Raw genomic sequence first — 20,605 nt, 5'->3', positions numbered from 1 at the left:
AATACACAGAAACAACACACCAGACAGGGCATGAAATGCTTTGTAATGTTGGGAGGGAACCTGTGGCATAAGGATGCGTTAGCACCAGTTTTTCTGATGGTTTTGGAGTTGATGGGACATGAAAACCCAAAAATCAGTGTCTCAGAAAATTAGAATATTATATAAGACCAATTGATACTTTTGGCAGTGTGGGCAGTGTGCCAAGTCCTGCTGGAAAATGAAATCTGCATCTTCATTAAAGTTTTCAGCAGAGAGAAGCATGAAGTGCTGTAAGATTTTGTGGGAAATCTTACAGACCTTCATGCTTCCCTCTGCTACTGACAACTTTTATGGAGATGTGGATTTCATTTTCCATCAGGACTTGGCGCACTGCCCACACTGCCAAAAGTACCAATTGGTCTATAGAATATAATATTCTAATTTCTTGAGACACTGATTTTTGGGTTTTCATTGGCTGTAAGCCATAATCATCAACAATAAAAGAAATAGACGTGTAAAATCGATCACTCTGTGTGCATCTACAGTGCCCTCCATAATTATTGGCACCCCTGGTTAAGATGTGTTCTTTAGCTTCTCATAAATTGAGTTTTGTTCAAAATAATATAGGACCACGATGGGAAAAACAAAGTAAAGTCCAACCTTTAACTCAAGTAAATTTTAAGGGGGAAATAAAATCCCTGACTAAGAAATAATTATTCTTCATAAAATCACCTGTTCCACAATTATTGGCACCCCTAACAATTCTTAGGAAATAAATTTAATAAAAGTATTTCTGTCACTTCTACAGTAGTTTACGAAGTTGATCAGAGTATGTAGGAACATTTAATTAGTAATTCACAACTTCCTGTTTCCCTGGGGTATAAATATGACGTGACACAGAGGCCATTTATCTTCAACATGGGAAAGACAAAGGAACATACCATTCAAGTGAGGCAGATGTGTGTTGACCTTCACAAGTCAGGCAGTGGCTACAAGAAAATCGCTACTCGCCTACACCTGTCCATATCTACTGTCAGAGGAATTATTAAGAAGTTTAAAACAACTGGAACAGTGGTAAACAAGCCTGGACGAGGACGCAAGTTTATTTTGCCACCACGCACAGTGAGGAGGATGATAAGAGAAATAAAAAGTTCTCCAAAGCTCACTGTTACAGAATTGCAACAAATGGTAGCTTCTTGGGGTCACAAAGTCTCCAAAACAACCATCAGGCGCTATCTACATGCCAACAAGCTGTTTGGGAGGCATGCACGGAAGAAACCATTTCTCACTCACAATCATAAACGCAAACGTTTGGAGTTTGCTAAGCGGTACTATGACTTCAACTGGGACCGTGTGCTTTGGTCAGATGAAACAAAGATAGAGCTTTTTGGCAACAAATGCTCTAAGTGGGTCTGGCGTAACACAAGAGCTGAGTATGCAGAAAAGCACCTCATGCCCACTGTGAAATACGGCGGGGGATCAGTGATGCTGTGGGCCTGTTTCTCTTCTAAAGGCCCTGGGAACCTTGTTAGGGTGCATGGCATCATGAATGCTCTAAAATACCAGGACATTTTAAAACAAAATCTGGTGGCTTCTGCCCGAAAGCTGAAGATGGGTCGTCACTGGGTCTTTCAGCAAGATAATGACCCTAAACATGTGGCCAAATCTACACAGAAATGGTTCACCGCACACAGAATCAAGCTCCTCCCATGGCCATCTCAGTCCCCAGACCTCAACCCCATTGAAAACCTGTGGGGTGAGCTGAAGAGGAGAGTGCAGAGGAGAGGACCCAGGTCGTTGGATGATTTAGAGAGAATGTGCAAAGAGGAATGGTCAAAGATCCCTCTTTCTGTATTCTCCCATCTTGTGAAACATTACAGGAGAAGATTAGGTGCTGTTTTGTTGGCAAAAGGGGGTTGTACAAAGTATTAACATCAGGGGTGCTAATAATTGTGGCACACATGATTTGATGTTAAATAATTATTTCTTAATGTGGGATTTTTTTCCTACTGAATAAATTCACTTGAGTTAAAGGTTGGACTTTACTTTTTTCCCATCGTGGTCCTATATTATTTTGAACAAAACTCAATTTATGAGAAGCTAAAGAACACATCTTAACCAGGGGTGCCAATAATTATGGAGGGCACTGTATATAATAAAAGTTTCACATTTTGAACTGAATAACTGAAATAAAGTAACTTTTTTTTTGAGATGCACTAGTATACTGAGAAAACCAACCCCAGCCCAGTTCATAAGCATTCCATGCTGAACTGTGTATTGACAAACCACTCTTCACAAGAAGAAATTGGTTAGTGTGAACCATGTCTTGTTGAAAACTACTTTCAGAAGACCTCAGAAAATGGAAAAATGACATTGTCTACACATTCAAGGAAATGCAGGACCCCATGCTGTCCACTTTCTCTGGCAGTGGACAGCATGTTAAATTCACTCTTCACCAAGAAAACAACAGGCAATCTGGAGACGAGAGAGAAAAGGGCGAAGGTTGACAACAAAAGACCTACAGAAGATTCTCTTTGTTCATTTTTGTTCATCTTTCTGCAGCTACAAAATAACTAAACAACAGCATGAATGTGGAATGACACCGGCTGTCAAAACAAACTAAAGAAAAGTCTTAACAATGTGGCCTTTCTCAGGTTTGCCCAAAACCACCTGGATGTTCCACAGTGCTTCTGACAAAATGCTGTATGTAGAGTTGACACAAAAGCAACCTTTTCTGGCACAAATGTGCTATATTCTGTTTACAGGAAATGGAAAACTGCACACCAACATCAAAACCAAACACTAACATTTCAATCATCTGCCGTATATGTCTATATATTCTATATTTTATATATTTACAGTCTATTTTTAACTTTTTTTTTTTTTTACCAACAGACAGAGTTAATCTGATTTATCATTTTGATTTATCTATATAACTATCTGTTTTCCATCTACTAGACAATGCTATATGATCATTTAATAACGTTTTGAATAGGTTGCAGGAAGGTTAGCCCCTAATGTTACAGAAATAGTGTTTCAGGAACGTGAGAAATAATAAAGGTTTGCATCACCGTTTTCAGAATGTTTCTCAAATAACTTTTCCAGTTAGATGAATAATAACAATATGGAAACGTAACATTACCAAAACTAAAATTTAAACATTGACCCAAGTGACATTGCAGAAACTTTACCAAAACGTTTAAAAAACATTAAATAAATACACTACCGTTCAAAAGTTTGGGGTCACTCAAACAATTTTGTGTTTTCCATGAGAAGTCACACTTATTCACCACCATATGTTGTGAAATGAATAGAAAATAGAGTCAAGACATTGACAAGGTTAGAAATAATGATTTGTATTTGAAATAACATTGTTTTTACATCAAACTTTGCTTTCATCAAAGAATCCTCCATTTGCAGCAATTACAGCATTGCACACCTTTGGCATTCTAGCTGTTAATTTGTTTAGGTAAGCTGGAGAAATTGCACCCCACGCTTCTAGAAGCAGCTCCCACAAGTTGGATTGGTTGGATGGGCACTTCTGGCGTACCATACGGTCAAGCTGCTCCCACAACAGCTCAATGGGGTTCAGATCTGGTGACTGCGCTGGCCACTCCATTACCAATAGAATACCAGCTGCCTGCTTCTGCTGTAAATAGTTCTTGCACAATTTGGAGGTGTGTTTAGGGTCATTGTCCTGTTGTAGGACGAAATTGGCTCCGATCAGGCGCTGTCCACTGGGTATGGCATGGCGTTGCAAAATGGAGTGATAGCCTTCCTTATTCAGAATCCCTTTTACCCTGTACAAATCTCCCACCTTACCAGCACCAAAGCAACCCCAGACCATCACATTACCTCCACCATGCTTAACAGATGGCGTCAGGCATTCTTCCAGCATCTTTTCATTTGTTCTGCGTCTCACAAACGTTCTTCTTTGTGATCCAAACACCTCAAACTTGGATTCATCCGTCCACAACACTTTTTTCCAGTCTTCCTCTGTCCAGTGTCTGTGTTATTTTGCCCATCTTAATCTTTTTCTTTTATTAGCCAGTCTCAGATATGGCTTTTTCTTTGCCACTCTGCCCTGAAGCCCAGAATCCCGCAGCCGCCTCTTCACTGTAGATGTTGACACTGGTGTTTTGCCTCTATACCTATACCAACCAAGAGCCCAGCTGACTTATTGTTTGTCTGTCTGTATGTCTAACTACACCGACGAGCACCAAGCTGACCTAACAATAGTCTGTCTGTCTGTCTGTCTACCAATACCGTCCAACCGCCCAGCTAACTAATCATTTGTCTGTTTCTCTGTCAGTCTGTCTACCTCTACTGTCTGAGTGCCCAGTTGACTTACCATTTGTCCGTCTGTCTGTCTTCCTTCCTAGCTACCTATCTACCTACAAAACAATCAAGTTATCATTTGGGATTGCTAGATACATTTACTCTATTTATCTGTCTGTCTCTGTCTGTATGCCTACATACCAACCATGGGATTGCTACTTAAATTCACTCACTGCCTACCAACACGCCAACCAGTCAACTAACCAACCATCTATCCATCCATTTTCTACTTAACAATAAGGTAATCTACCTATATATCTGTCTGTCTGTCTGTCTGTCTGTCTGTCTGTGAGCTGTTTTGTAGCTGCTTTGCTGTCTCAGCACCTGTTTGTCTTGTGATCACTGAGGGTCAAACACATTTACACATTTTAGAGTAGAATGGAAAGACAGCAGTCCATAAGCTCAATCTGAAGAGATGTTGGCTTATGCAACAGGACAATGATCCAAAGCACAGGAGTGAAACAATGAATTAGTGGTTTATACGAAGAATACTTGTGTTAGAATGGCCATGTGAGGTCATTTACTCTATTGAGATGCTGCAGTATGACCTATTTATGCAAGTCGGGGAGGAATTGTGTGAAATTCTTTCTCAGTACAGAGGAAATGTTTAATGAAGGTGATGAATGCTGCTGAAGGGTCTAATATCTGCACTGTGGATGTTTACTCGTTAGTTGTGTTTGTCTATAGTTGTGATTTAGAGAACAAGCAGGCCATATTTTATTGGTAATCTATGCAGAAATGTCTGAAGGGTTGTCTTGCTGTGTGCTTTGTATTGCTGAATCCAGACATGTTTGCTTTTTGTGCCGTGTAGTTCTCTAACTGAGACATATCTCTCTCACTTTCATATTGACATAAGAGTGATATTGTCTTTGCTTAGTTGTGGATTGTAGCACAGATCTTTATTACAGTGCAATATAAAATATAAACTTTCTACACTTTAAAGTAGTGTTTGTGCTGAAGTGGTAAAACAACTGTAAAAAGCCATAAAAGCTCTAAAAGTAATGGAGAAACATAGCTCTCCATTCAGAAAGAAATAAAAAAAAATCCAACATTGCTGTATCACGTGTTCTGGAATGTGGAATGGTGGCTAATAAAATATTGATTTTAGGGGGCTTCTGTATCTGTTCAGGGTATTTCAAAGCAATCTTTGAAGACCTTAAATATTACTGAATCTGTTGATTTATGCGATGTTTCTTATGTTGTACGCACTGTATAAACCTTCTACTGCATGCCTGCAATACCTCATGTAATACTCATGTTAGTATCACGTGTATTATACACTTTACTCAATTAATCAATGAATGACTTGATCTTTATTTCACTGAGAAGTACATAGAAAGATATAGAGATAGAGGTTCTTCTATAGTTTAATCTAGTACTTTTAGTATTGTTGAGTTGTGGAGTTTAGCATGAGATGGGGTGGTAATCATCCGATATATAATATCCTTCCTCACCAATAAATGCTGACTTAATTTGTTGCTAAATGCTGAGGCTCAGTGCTCAATCTAGTGACCTTACACCTAACAATTTTCTATCGATTTCTCTGTTGCAGACAAATTTCGGAATTAAAATCACGAGAGTCTTGCTAGAGTCAATTATAATTATATTTAAAATTAATTAATTAATTTTTCACTCCTTGGTTTTATTGTGCAGTGTTATTCTTGATACAAGCATGTGTAATAAATATGCATGTTGCAAGAATGATGTTCTTTATTGCATTAATTGTATCTAAAACAAAGGTAAATGTATAGCAGTGAAACTGTGATTCTTTTTATTATACAAGGTTGTAATAAAAAAGTTGGTAAATAAAGCTTATAGGCAGTTAAACACAAAATGTATTCTATCAATAAAAAAAAATCAAGAACTAACAGTGTGGCAGAAAAATTGATTGCTATATATTGGATAAACGTTGTCTCTGATAAATCACAGTATTAATATACACATTATTTGCAACTTAATATGTAATATGTATTATAGTATATAAACTCCACCAGAAGCATGATGGGAAATAATCTCAGAAAGAATCTTAGTTACAGTCTTGCAGTTAGTGATCCCCAGTCTTTGCAAAATCTTAGTCTGTGAGTAAAAACTCTAGATATGAGAGGGTGTCAGACTTTAGTCTGTTTAAAGTCTTTTCAAAGTCATTTTAAAGTTGTGTAGAGTATGGACAGCATAAAATAGATTGTGGAGGTAAAATAGATGGTGGAATTTCTGCATTATATTTTTAAGTTTTGCTTGTTCAGTTTGCATCACTGCTAAGTGAACCTCCTAGAGCTTCTACTGTTCTTTCCAAGTTTATTTTGTTAAATTCAGTAAAAATTAGGTAGATTTGGTGATGATAGTCCATCATCCATTAATACTCGCTGACTTCACTTGCTGACGAATGCAATCAAATTCTCACAGCAAAGGTCAAGAATTTGGTAAAATGGGCTTTCCTGGACAGTAGGGAACGTTATTCCAACAAAAGCAGGATAAACCTTTTTTAACACTTTTGAATTTCCCAATACTTTTGACCACATATTAAATTTGTAAATTAAAAGTGTTGCTTGTGATGTGCAACGTACATTCCTTCTGTTTGCATCATTAATAAGTACCTCTCTATGAGCCTCTACTGTTCTTCCCAAACTTAATCTAGTATTTTGGGTTGAGCTGGGGATAAGGTAGGGTGGTGGTCATCAGACATTCTGACCGAACTGACATTCGCTGACTGCTTGTCACTGAATGCAATCAGATTTTCACAGCAATGTACCTACATTTGGTAGAATCCTTCTCTGGAGAGTTAAGATTTTTGTTATTAAAGCTCTTTATTTTCCAAGAAACAATAAAAATAAGCAGGTGTCCCAATACTTTTGTCCATATTGTGTATTTAGTAATGTTTGTGATGTGCAACTTTGTATCTGTGCGGCGTGTTGTCTCAGGAATGTTCTGTTTGTTCAGTTTGTATTAAAAATGAAGGCAATAGCCTGGAGCCTCTAATGTTCTTCCAAAGCTTAATCTAATACTTATGCATACTGATTTTTTTCTAGATGGTAGAGCCAGAGCAGAATAAACTATTTTGTTTTAATACACTTGATTTTTAGGAGAAACAATGAATAAGCAGGTGTCACAATACTTTTGTTCAGATTGTGTATTTAGTATAGTTTGTTGCTGTACGTCTAAAGCTCAATCTGATACTTTTAGGATGAGTTGGGGCGGTGATTATCCAGCCTTTCTAATACTCACTGACATAATTTGATGCTAAATGCAATCAAATTCTCATATCAATGCTCTGAAGACAGTACACACAATTACTTGAATCTCAAAACCAGGATAAAGGATAAAGGTTTTAATACCTATGGTTTTCTAAAAAAAACAGTGAATTAGCAGGTGTCTTAAAATTTTTATCCATATAGATCCTCAAAAATTGCTTTAAAAATCTTCTGGACCATTTACTAAATGCTAAATTTGTTAAATTCAATCAAATCCTCACAGTAATGCGTTAAAAAATAGTAGAAGGTCTTCCCTATATTAGTTTACTCCAACAGAACCAGGATACACAGACTGTACTTCCACAGGAGGCTCGGGTCTTTCAACATCTGCCAGAAACTCCTGCTGATGTTCTACCAGTCTGCGGTAGCCAGCGTCCTCTTTTACACTGTAGTGTGTTGGGGAGACAGCATCAGCAAGAGGGACGCTGGACGACTGGACAGGCTGGTGAGGAAAGCTGGTTCTGTGCTGGGATTAGAGCTGGAGTCCTTAACACCACTGGCGGAGAGGAGAGCCCTCAGCAAGCTGCTGAACATCATGGACAATGTTCACCACCCTCTGCACAGCACCATCACCAGGCAGAGGAGCTCATTCAGCGGCAGACTGCTGTCCCAGTCCTGCTCCACAGACAGACTGAGAAGGTCTTTTGTCCCTCAGGCCATAAGACTGTTCAACTCCTCTCAGCACAGCAAACTAAAGACTCTGTGACACTTTTTCATTCCAGCCACTTTGGTCACTCAATGGACACACCGTCCAAAATGCCCTATTTATAGTATTTTTTAAAATAGTTTTATCATATATTCTGCACTACTAGTTTATTTACTGTTCACTGTTTACATCTCTACAAATTTGCACTGCTAAATTATTATTAAACTGCATTCTTGTACTGTCTATATCAAGAGTGTCCAAACTTTTTTTGTTGGGGGCCAGAAGGAGAAATATATTTGAAGTCACGGGCCACAGACTCTGTAATAAAACAAATAATGAAATATACCACTTTAAATAATACTTTTTTTCCTGATTATTTCATTTACACACCATTTTACTTGACTTACTATCTTTATCTTTGACAGTGTTGTGTAAACTAAGATTTTTCAAATTGATGTTTAATTTCATGATGTCTCTGAATATTAAACTCCTTAATTACAGCAACTTTTAGACTCTTTGGCCCGCTTTTCTGCGCTAGAAATGCGCGCCCTCTCAGCTTTTAGACTCTTTTGCCTCATTTTTCTGCGCTAGAAATGCGCACCCTCTCCACTTTTAGACTCTTTGGCCCGTTTCTGACACCTAGCGTTCAAACTTTGAATCTCACATTAAAAAACCTGCTCAACAGCGGGACAACTTTCATTCTATTTCTAAAATACCCCTGGTCTATATGGCTGACATCAGTTATCTTCTCAATATGCACAACAACTGGTGTACATTTTTGTTTTACTGTGTTAAACTACAATACCTCCATTACACACACACTAAAATACTAAATAAAATAATAGATAGATAGATAGATAGATAGATAGATAGATAGATAGATAGATAGATAGATAGATAGATAGATAGATAGATAGATAGATAGATAGATAGATAGATAGATACTTTATTTATCCCGAAGGAAATTTAGAATTTATCCCGAAGGAAATTTAGGATTTACTAATACTCTAATCTCCATCCATCCATCCCTAATGCTCGCTGACACCAGTTGTCACTGAATGCAATTAAATCCGCACAGCAATGGTTCAGAATTTAGTAGAATCCTTATGATAATTATAAACATTTTGTTTTTAATACCCTTTGTTTTCCGAAAAAACAGAGATTAAGCAGATGTTCCAGTAGTATATTTATTTAGTATTGCTTGTTACGTGCAACTTTTGTAGCTGTACAGTATGTTTCCTCAGCAATGTTCTGTTTGTTCAGTTTGCGTAATTACTAAGCAAATCGCCTGGAGCCTTTACTGTTCTTCCAAAGCTCAAGGTGCCCAGAGTGTTTGGACTGTGTGATCGTTCCTGGTAGCTGATAATTGGGTTCCTTGGATTCAGTAGATAAGGCTGCTTTTGATTGGCGCTTTTGATTCTTTGCCTCGGAGTGAATTTCAGATACCCACGCCAGATGATTACACTTGAACACAGATACCATATCCAGCTTTTCTCTGTAATGAAGAGGATCCTTACTGAGTAGCCAGTTGTCAAATATGCAAATGAGAAGGCAAGGCCCCATAGCTGGAGAAGACAGGGGCTCAGGAGGATTTTCGCCCGCATGCTTCTCTTATTCATATTCAGAACCATGCCCGACCGTTTCAAGACATCAAATTCTGTGCAAACTCTTTAGACTGTGCAAAATAAGCGGCTGGGTTTGTGCATGATTGCTATTCTGCTCTATGCTCATCTTTATGCTCATCAGTCAATGAAAAACAAAGAGACGGAGAGAGAAAGAGAGATAAATCACGGGTTGAATGGGCTAGATGTGTGTGGATGTATGTTTATTAACTGTGCTTCGATAGCATTCGGCCGGAGATGGTGAAGGTCATGAGTTGGACGTGATTAGCATGATATAAAAACATGGCTACAACATACAAACAACCATTCAGTTATCACCAGTTAGCCTAATACCAAGAAGTAGATAGATAGATAGATAGATAGATAGATAGATAGATAGATAGATAGATAGATAGATAGATAGATAGATAGATAGATAGATAGATAGATAGATAGATAGATAGATAGATAGATAGATAGATAGATAGATAGATAGATACTTTATTGATCCCCGAGGGGAAATTCTTGAAAGTTCCATTTTATTCAGCAGAACTGATCTGTCTGTTGGGGGCATGAACTCCACAAGACCTCTGTAGGTATAATCTTGTATCTGGTAGAATATTGTTGATGATTTTGGCTTGAAAATCCAAAAATCAGTGTCTCAAAAAAAATAAGAATAGTATATAGGACCAGTTGACTTTTGGCATTGTGGGCAGTGTGCCAAGTCTTGCTGAAAAATGAACTTGAACTTGATATAACACAATGGATCAGCACCAGCAGATGACATGTCTCTCCAAACCATCACTGATCATCAGTAAATTTTACATTTCATTTGTAAATCAAGAGAGCAGAGTCTGGAGGAACAGTGGAGAGACACACAGTCCAAACTGCTTGAGGTCTAGTTTGAAGTTTCAACCAATCAGTGATGGTTTGGATAGACATGTCATCTGCTGGTGTTGATCCACTGTGTTTTATTATCAAGTCTAAAGTCAGTACAGTTTTGTTTTCCCAAAAAATCATACAGCACTTCATGCTTCCCTCTGCTGACAACCTTTATGGAGATGCAGATTTCATTTTCCAGCAGGACTTGGCACACTACCCACACTGCCAAAAGTACCAGTTGGTCTTATATAGAATATAATATTCTAATTTCCTGAGTCACTGATTTTTAAGTTTTAATTGGCTGTAAGCCAAATCTTCAACAATAAAATAAATAAACGCTTAAAATAGATCACTCTGTGTGTAATACATCTATATCATATATGAGTTTCACATTTTGAACAGTGAATGCAGCACCATCTCAAAGCTGAACCTCTCAGAAACTTCAGCTCTAATGCAGCTTTTATTGTGCAGCTTTATAATCGAGTCTTCGTCCAGCAGCTGCAGCCTGGAGAAAAGTGTTTACAGTGTTCATAGCCTCGAGTCTCTATTCTCTACAATTTCTGGATCAAGTACACATGAGGATTTGGTTCAGATGAGTGCATCCTTCACTGCACTGAGGGTTTTTTATATAGTTCAGTGAAGTGGGCTGCTTTTTGCTATAATAAAATTGAAATGACTAAAATCTACGAATGAAATGGCAGATCAGAAACGTCTGTCAGCGTTAAATGATGGGCAGTGTTGATACAGGCTGATGAAACGTATCTACTCACGCATTTCAGAAGAGTCACGTCTCACGTGTCGGCTCTCAGATACGTGAGATGATTCACAGTGCTGAAGAGCCACTGGGCCATTCATAATGCATGCATTTAAATGTCTAATTTCTGCAGAGTCAATAACCTATTGACCTCTACGCCTCTTGACCAGCTAATCACATTCCAAGAGCACCAGCTCAGCGTTGTTCTTGGACGTGTTTGAGGGTTTACATTGTAACGCTTTTATCGTAAAACCAAACAAACATCCGGTCGAACCAATGTGGAACAAGGTCAAATGAATAGCTGGAAATGACAGCACGCTTAATTGTTTACGAAAGCTTTCAAATGCCTAAACATCCATCAACGCTCAAATTAGCCAGCGGTTCAAAATGATCCCCTACCCCCCACTCCCTCACACTCACACACACTTATCTCTTATAAGTGCTTGTTTTTGCATGATAATGGATGCACTTCTATCAGAAGATAAAAGTGCAGCTTTTTGAATTTTCATGATAGTTCAGTTCCAGGCCCCTGAAGGGATCAGCCTCCTAATGGAATGGGAATATAATATGCACAGATAGCCCATGACCAATGTGGTGAACACAGTGAAGGGTCCTGTGGGAGTGGACTCTGAATGTGTCGGAATAATGCTGACTCGTTAGAGCCCTGGCGGAATATTTTGCAGGGGTGTGATAATTTATTTAGATTCAGAAAACCACTGCAGAGATCCAAGGTAGATGGTGAGGCTTGCTGCAAAACAGGGGCTGAAAAACATAAATAAATCAAGAATAAATCAAATCACATTTACACTCATTGACAAACAAATAACACACCTAGAAGGAGTTGTTAGAATTGAATGAAATGTTATTTGTGTGACTATAATGATAATTTGTTGAAGTGACTGCAATGTTAGAGAGTGAGAGGCTCTATTTCCCTGTTTGGGCACCTTTAAAAAAATCAAATCAAATCTTTTTATAACTAATGTTGTTGCAAAGCAGCTTTAAAGAAATGTGGTATCAGGAAAGAGGATCACAGAAACCCCAGAGAGCAACAGAGGCAATAAAAACTCCCTCAGAGCTGAAGAAGGAACAAACCTTGGGAGAAAACATGGCTCACCTGTACCTTCTGCTAGTGTTGTAGTCAAGAGCAAGACAGAGACCAGATGAAGATTTAAAAATAAAAGCATCAAAGTTTATTCTCTATTTATTAAAATTTTGCTTAATCTGTGTCTCTTCTAAAACTTAATCAAAAGTCACCACATGAAGTCAACTGAATCAAATTTGATTCATTTTTATTATAAATAAAAAAAAAAAAACTATCACAGTTTTGCCTTGAACAGCTCATCGCTAAGGTTAGCTAGCTAGTTGCTAAGGTTAGCTAGCTTGTCGCTAATGTTAGCTAGCTCATGGCTAAGGTTAGCTATCTCATCGCTAAGGTTAGCTATCTCGTCACTAATGTTAGCTTGATCGTCACTAGCTTTAGTTCTCTCCCTGGTAGCATTAGTATGTTAGCTAGCATTTTTAGCTAGCACATTTACACTCATTGATAAACAAATAACCCACCTAGAAGGAGTTGTTAGAATTGAATGAAATGTTATTTGTGTGAATATAATGATAATTTGTGGAAGTGACTGCAATGTTAGAGAGTGAGAGGCTCTATTTCCCTGTTTGGGCACCTTTAAAAAAAAATCAAATCAAATTTATTTGTAAAGCTCTTTTTATAACAAATGTTGTTGCAAAGCAGCTTTAAAGAAATGTGGTAACAGGAAAGAGGATCACAGAAACCCCAGAGAGCAACAGAGGCAATAAAAAACTCCCTCAGAGCTGAAGAGGGAACAAACCTTGGGAAGAATCAACTAGTGTTGTAGTTAAGACCAAGACCGGGACATGTTGAGTCCGAATCAACCTGGTAACATTAGTATGTTAGCAAGCTCATCACTAAGTTTAACTAGCTTGTCGCTATTGTTAGCTAGCTTGTCCCTAAGGTTAGCTAGCTCATCGCTAAGGTTAGCTAGCTCGTTGCTAATGTTAGCTAGCTCATCACTAGCTTTATGTCTATCCCTGGTAACATTAGTATGTTAGCTAGCTCATCACTAAGGTTAGCTAGCTCATCGCTAATGTTAGCTAGCTCGTCGCTAATGTTAGCTAGTGAAAAAAGTAAAGTATACTAAACATTATTATGCTTTAGTGCACTAAAGTGTTCTTGTAGCCACATTATTAATCAGTTATTAGAATTGAATTGAATTAGGAATGTATTAAGAATTGATGTTAAACATATTTACATATTTACAGTACAAATATGCTTCTTGTTCCTGTCTTTTGTAAGTAGCACACTTCTAGTGTAAATCGTTGGGTATAAAAATAAATTTAAATATACTGTACTACAATTTCTATTGTGTTACAAATTTACTTGTTATTAACACCCTTTGCTTAAAAAGTACAAAAGTATACAGAAGTTGGAAATAAGTATTTAAGAAGTGAGTATTTTGAATTACATTGAACTAAAAATATACTTCATAGTTTATTTTTTTTTTTTAAATACACTATATTGTACTTTTTAAAAAAGTATGATCAAAGTTTACTTTCAAATATTTAATGAAAGCATAATATTAATATGCTTAATAAGTACAGAAATCTGTTATTTACAGCATACTTAGACATTTCTTCATATGTTTTAAGTACAATTAAGTATATTTTTTCACTAGTGTGCAGCTTTTACTGGTTCACACATGCTTCGTAGGCTTTAGTCTGCTTTTAGAAGCTCATTGCTGACTGTGCTCTTTATCCTGTAAATCCTATTATTGTTAGTGTTTCATTTGCAGGCTTTGCTTTGATCACTTGGGACTGATCACAGTTCTGCACCATAAGATTAAAGATTTTCCTCAAACTACAAACTACATCCACACATTAACAAGCTCTTATTTAGTATTGCTTGGTCAGGTGTTTCAAACCATTTGGGCAAACAGGTGCTGAATTAAACTCTAAAAGCCGAATTCCCACACCTACACTGTTATTCTACGAGCTGCAATCAGGCGTAATCACTCACTGTGACTAAAGATATTTCTCGAAAATTGGATGTTGTGGTAGAAGCTATAGTGGAGCGGCTGATTTGTGATGAACGGCAGGTTAATCACAGGTGTGTCTGTTGTCACCACACTTCTAATTACGGCGGCTAATCAAAGGGATTAAGTTTGGACACATAATTATAATTATTTCTTGACTGATGACGTCTGTAATGAGACGTTCTTTCTAAACTCAACTTTTATAATGACTTTCTCCCTTCAGGCAAAAGGAACAGACATACAGTCGCAAGAAAAAGTATGTGAACCCTTGGAGATTACTTGGGTTTCTGCATAAATTGGACATTAAATGTGTTCTAATCTTCATCTAAGTCACAACAATAGACAAACACAGTCTGCATAAACTAAAACCACATAAAAATGATATGTTTGCATGGTTTTATTGAACACAACATGGAAAAAAAGTATGTGAACCTTTGGATTTAATAACTAGTTGATCCTCCTTTGGCAGCAAAAACCTCAACCAAACCAAATGTTTCCTGTAGTTGCAGATCAGACCTGCAGAACAGTCAGGAGGAATTTTTGAATCATTCCTCTTCACTAAAGTGTTTCAGTTCAGTTATAATATTCTTGGGATATCCGGTGTGAATCTCTCTCTTGAGCTCATGGTGCCACAGCATCTCAATTGGGTTGAGGAGGTCAGGATTCTCCAGAAGGTGTATTTTCTACTGTTAAAGTCATTTGGTTGTTAAATTTATTTCTATGTTTTGGGTCGTTGTCCTGTTGCTGCATCATCCATCCTCTGTTGAGCTTCATTTGGAGGACAGATGATCTTAAGTTTTCCTGCAAAATGTCTTGGTAATCTTGGAAATTGATTTTTACATTGATAACGGCAATCCGGACAGGCCTGAGCTAAGCAGCCCCAAACCATGATGCTCCCTCCACCATGTTTCACAGCTGGAATGAGGTTTTGATGATGGTGTGCTGTGCCTTTCTTTTTCTCCACACATAACTTAAATTTGGTTTCATCTGTCCACAGTATATTTAGCCAGTAGTGCTGTGGAACATACAGGTGCTCTTTTTTTGCAAACTTTAAACATGCAGCAATGTTTTTTTGGACAGCAGTAGCTTCCTTTGTGGTGTCTTCATATAAACAAATTCTTGTTTAAAGTTCCTTATTTTAGATTTGTCAACAAAAATGTTAGCATGTGCCAGAGATTACTGTAAGTCTTCAGCTGACACTCTAGGATTCTTCCTCACCTCATTGATCATTCTGCGCTGTGCTCTTACGCCTAGGGAGAGTAGTAACAGTGCTGAACAAACTTTCTCTATTTGTAGACCTGAGTCTGTCTTACCTTGGACTCATGAACTTATCAAGGCTTTTAGAGATACTTTTGTAACCCTTTTACAGCTTCATGCAAGTCAACAATTCTTAAATGTAAGTCTTCTGAGAGCTCTTTTGTGTGAGGCAGGATTCACGTCAAGCAATGCTTCTTAAGAACAGCAAACTCTCAACTGGCGTGGTTCTCTAACAAGCTAAACAGAGTCTGAGACTATGGTTAAAGTTAAGATGTGTCACGTCTTAGCCCTGTCTCATGTCTCTGTGTGTCTTCCCCACGTGACCTGTGCCTCTCTGTGTCTCCTGTCAGTAGATTTCCACCATGTGTTTCTCATTTGTAGCTCCGCCCCTTCCCCAGGTGTTTCCAATTCTAGTGTGTTTTATGTTACTACAAATAGCCCTCCTCTGCCACCTTGTCCTCCGTCGGTCTTTGCACCTTCCCATGTCGTTTTGTCTCTCAGCGTTTCTCTGTGTTTTCATATCCCGTTTCCTAGTTCAGTGTTTATCTCGTTTTACTTCTAGCTCCTTGTTTATTTTGCTTCTTTTCTCCCTTGCCCAGTTTAGTTAATCCTGTCTTGTTTTAGTTCCTTGTTTGTTAGTATTTGGTTTATTTTATTATTTGGTTATCCTTGTTCTGTTTAGTTATTTTAGTCTTGTTTCAGTTACTCGTTTGTTTCTTTAGTCTCCCTGTTTTGTTATCGTTAACCCCTTATTTGTTTTGGTTATTGGTTATTTGTGTATCTTTGTTTCATGTTACTTGTTCCTTGTTTTCTTGTTATTTATTTATTAAATTATTATTTATTTTCACCCTACCTGCACTTGTGTCCGCCTCCTCGTCTCCCTGCCTGGGTCATCCGTGACAAGATGTTAATTTCATTAGACATTTTGACCAGGGGTGCTGGAATTTGCATGCCAGTGTAGCTCTTCTTATATAATACTTTTATATAAAATATTCAGTAGATTTATTGCTTCAAACCAGAAGCAGAAGAACTGGCTGCAGGAGATAGCTCATTATACAACAGAGCTGAGTACAAGTACCTTACTAACATTACTAACAGTTTCACAGATGCTCTGTGTAGAGGCACACTGATATAACTCTTGCCAGAAATCTGCTGCAACCTGCTAAACCCTTCAAACTGGATCCATCATCTCAGTTCAGTCCAGAACGAAATGAACAGTTGCGGTTGGCCACCTCCCGTATCAGCCGTCTTAGCTCTGTCAGGTGAATCTGCAGGCTGCGGATTTACCAAAGAAACTTTATAATAATAATTATAATGATGAGAATGATATACAGATCTGTAACAAAATAAGAGACTTTGATTTTACCAAATTGAAAACCTCTGGAATATAATCAAGAGGAAGATGGATGATCACAAGCCATCAAACCAAACTGCTTGAATTTTTGCACCAGGAGTAAAGCAGCATAAAGTTATCCAAAAGCAGTGTGTAAGACTAGTGGAGGAGAACATGCCAAGATGCATGGGAACTGTGATGATTAAAAACTAGGGTTATTCTACCAAATATTGATTTCTGGACTCTTAAAACTTAATGAATATGCATTATTTAAGGTCTGAAAACTCTTCTTTTTGTTATTTCAGTAATTTCTCATTATCTGCAACTAAATGCTCTAACTTTATTTGGAATTTGAGAGAAATGTTGTCTGTAGTTTATATAGGGTGACCAAACGTCCGTATTTCCCGGGACTTGTCTGTGTGCTATTCATTCATTACTGGAAATGTCTATGTGTTCCCCCCCCCAACTGCTCACCCCCCCAAGGTGTCCTGGTTTACCCAAATGAAAATATGGTCACCCTAGTTTATAGAATTAAACAACAATGTTCATTTTACTCAAACATAAACCTATAAATAGCATAATAAATAGCTTATTTTTTTCTAGAGCTGTATTCACTTAGCTGATGCTCTTATCCAGAGCCACTTACAGGGTTGTTCCTCTTACAGAGTTTGGCCAATATAGTATTAGGAGTCTTGCACAAGGACTCTTATTGGTGAAGTGCACCATTCAATCACCCAGAATGGAAATTGAACCCCAGTTTCCCACATGATGTGGTAGCTCACTGGCAGGAAGTGGTATTATCCACTACTCCAAACCAACCACTATAATACATGTCCTACCAATAATATTATGACGACCTCCATGTGGCTACACTGATTGATAATGATTAATAAACTCAAAGCCATAAGTCAATACAATGCGTTTTATTGAAATCCACCAACATCAATATGTTAAATATCAAACATACCACTGTACATGTTACTGCTTCATACTGAACAAGAGTAAGACATAGAGGTAAGGCAGTCAATACAAGAGCCGTCAGATAGATGTACAGTTGTGAAGCTTCCTATAGAAAGTGCTATTTTGCGATATGGGCTCATGTGTATTCATGTGATTGCTAGGCAAACACTGGAGACGTCAAGGGCAGTCAGGGCTGGAAACCCTTATAATCAGAAGTGCAATTATTGACATAGCATGTATACGAAGATTACAAGCGAAAGAAAGCAGAAATCTGAAAAAGGTAGAAGAAGAAATTACGAGTGTCTTACTACGAGGCAATACGCTACAAAAGGAATCAGCGTGGTTCATCTGTAAATACACATTTTAAAGATTTGTAAAGTGCATTACTTTAAATTACTGGCTGCAGAATTGCACAGAATCATTGAATAAATACAGAAACCTTGTATATTGCAACATGCTCAGAAGGCCAGCCTTTTATTATACAGTGTGAACCAATGACGTTATATAAGCACGGACTTGTCTAGTGAGTGTTGCTTTATGCCCATAGGTTTTAAAGCCAAAACAGCCCCATTTTCTGTTTTTTTTTTTTTTTCATTTTCTGTTTCTCTTCATCTTTAGCCCCAAACTATTTCTACAGTTTCTACAGGCACATTTTTAAATTCCTGACAGAAATCAGTTTTTAAACCTTATTCAGTCCCACTTAAAAATAAAATAAAGAATTATAAATGTCGCTAATAACTGTGTAATGTCTCTAAAAACAATAATATGATTAGCTAGCTAGTTGTCAAACAGCTCTACCACAACTCAGCTGCTTCATGTAATAATCCAGGCGCTACTTATGAAATAGCAGAATAATTGGTCCCAATTATATAATAAGTGGTGCTAATAATTATACACTGTAATAACAGTGTAATTACTGGTTTAGTACACATCGTTACAGATTTATTGCCGTTATAGAGGTTATGTCCAGTGGACATGTTGAACCCTTTCAGACCCTGCATCCATTACAATGGACATCATGTATTTTCTTATTTTTAAGTGTTTTGTTGTACAGAGCACTATTTGAGAGCTGTTGCCCACCAGAACAGACCATGAACCAGCCAATGGACATGTTTTATGAAACATGAAACAGTAGCTTGGCCCCATCCACTGCAAAAAAAAAAAACAAAAAAAAAAAACTGTAAAAACAGTAGTGTTAGAGCAGTAATACTAATCAGTAACAGCTAATTTTAGTAACAGCTAATTTTAGTAACAGCTAATTTTTAGTCATTTAATGTGATTTAGTACACCTTTTAATGATATTTTTTTTACTGTTTAGTGATGGTTTATGAAATAAAAAGGTCAATATGAAATATACAATATTAGCTTCACAGGCTTCCAATGCAATCAAAAATGAAACACCTATGAAATATTTAAGTTAATTGGATGTATTTGCTATATAGATTTTATAATAGAATATTAGTCTTCTTTTCTGTGCATCACAGACAGAAAACAGCATTCTTAAATTTTTTTCCCATCACTGGATGGAATTATCATTGGATAATTCGGGTCTGAAAGGGTTAATGTACTACTAACTACAAAGTTATTAGAGACACTTATTATAAAGTGGGACCCCTTATTCTGCTACATCGTAAGTAGGCGTGGCCTCGTAGAAGCTTAACTAACATTCAACTAACTGTAGATTAAATGCTACTGAATTTTTAGTTTAAAAAATTATTCTCTATTAAGTGCACTCTATACCCTAACCTTTAAGAATTAGGTTAAGGGTTATATATAAAGTTCAGGCTAATGTTAGGTTTAGGGTGTGCTTATTTGGTTTAATTCAGGGTTTAGGTTAAGGTTAGGATTAGTCTTAGGTGTAGGGTTATATTCTATTAAGACTCATTTACATTTAGCTAAAAGTTCAGTTCAGTTCAGTTTCATCCAAGTAAAGTAATACTGTGTAATCTAATTCATTGTTAGCTAGTCAGCCAATGTTAGTGTAGTTAGATGTGCTGGATTGTTAGCATTTGTGCTTGGTCTTGGCCAGCTATCCTGTTTTCTGGTCTAGAATGAGTCCAAATACTATTTAAAATATTAATTTTCCCTTTTTTTCCGTTGCTAGTAGCTTCAGCAGTAAACAGGAATCGACAGAGCTGAGCTCTGGTAATGTAACTTGGTGTAAATGTAAATGGCACACTGGGTATCCAGTGGAAAAGTCTGCTTCAAGTGGTTTTCAATATGTTTGGTCTGGGAGAAGAAATTAGTAACTAGACAACCATATGAGTAGGCAAGTCCCTAGATCTAGCTCCCCCTCTGGTCTCTACTGTGCAGGTCTGTGGTGGCTTTTTTTTGGACTTGAACCACGTCGTCCATGCTTATATGCAGCCATTGGTTAGAATGGATACTGTCCAGATTTTAAATAACACAACACATTTTGAACATAAGCATGTAAACATCATTATCTCACAAAAAAAACTCAAAGCAACGTAATTACTCACAGTAATCATAATAAATCATAATAATATTCATACATAAAAATATATTGTCCGTATCTTGTCCATCAGTA

General features: G+C 37.3%; 1 protein-coding gene across 3 annotated transcripts in view; it reads left to right on the top strand.

The window, feature by feature from the left end:
* The window catches only part of LOC103043027 (interleukin-4 receptor subunit alpha), a 679,179-nt gene that overhangs the window by 363,867 nt on the left and 294,707 nt on the right, over positions 1-20,605 (top strand). The window lies entirely within an intron of this gene.

Source organism: Astyanax mexicanus, chromosome 3, assembly GCF_023375975.1.
Source record: "Astyanax mexicanus isolate ESR-SI-001 chromosome 3, AstMex3_surface, whole genome shotgun sequence".
Taxonomy (NCBI): domain Eukaryota; kingdom Metazoa; phylum Chordata; class Actinopteri; order Characiformes; family Acestrorhamphidae; genus Astyanax; species Astyanax mexicanus.
Note: the sequence above shows the minus strand (reverse complement) of the source record. Positions and strands in the feature narration are given on the sequence as shown.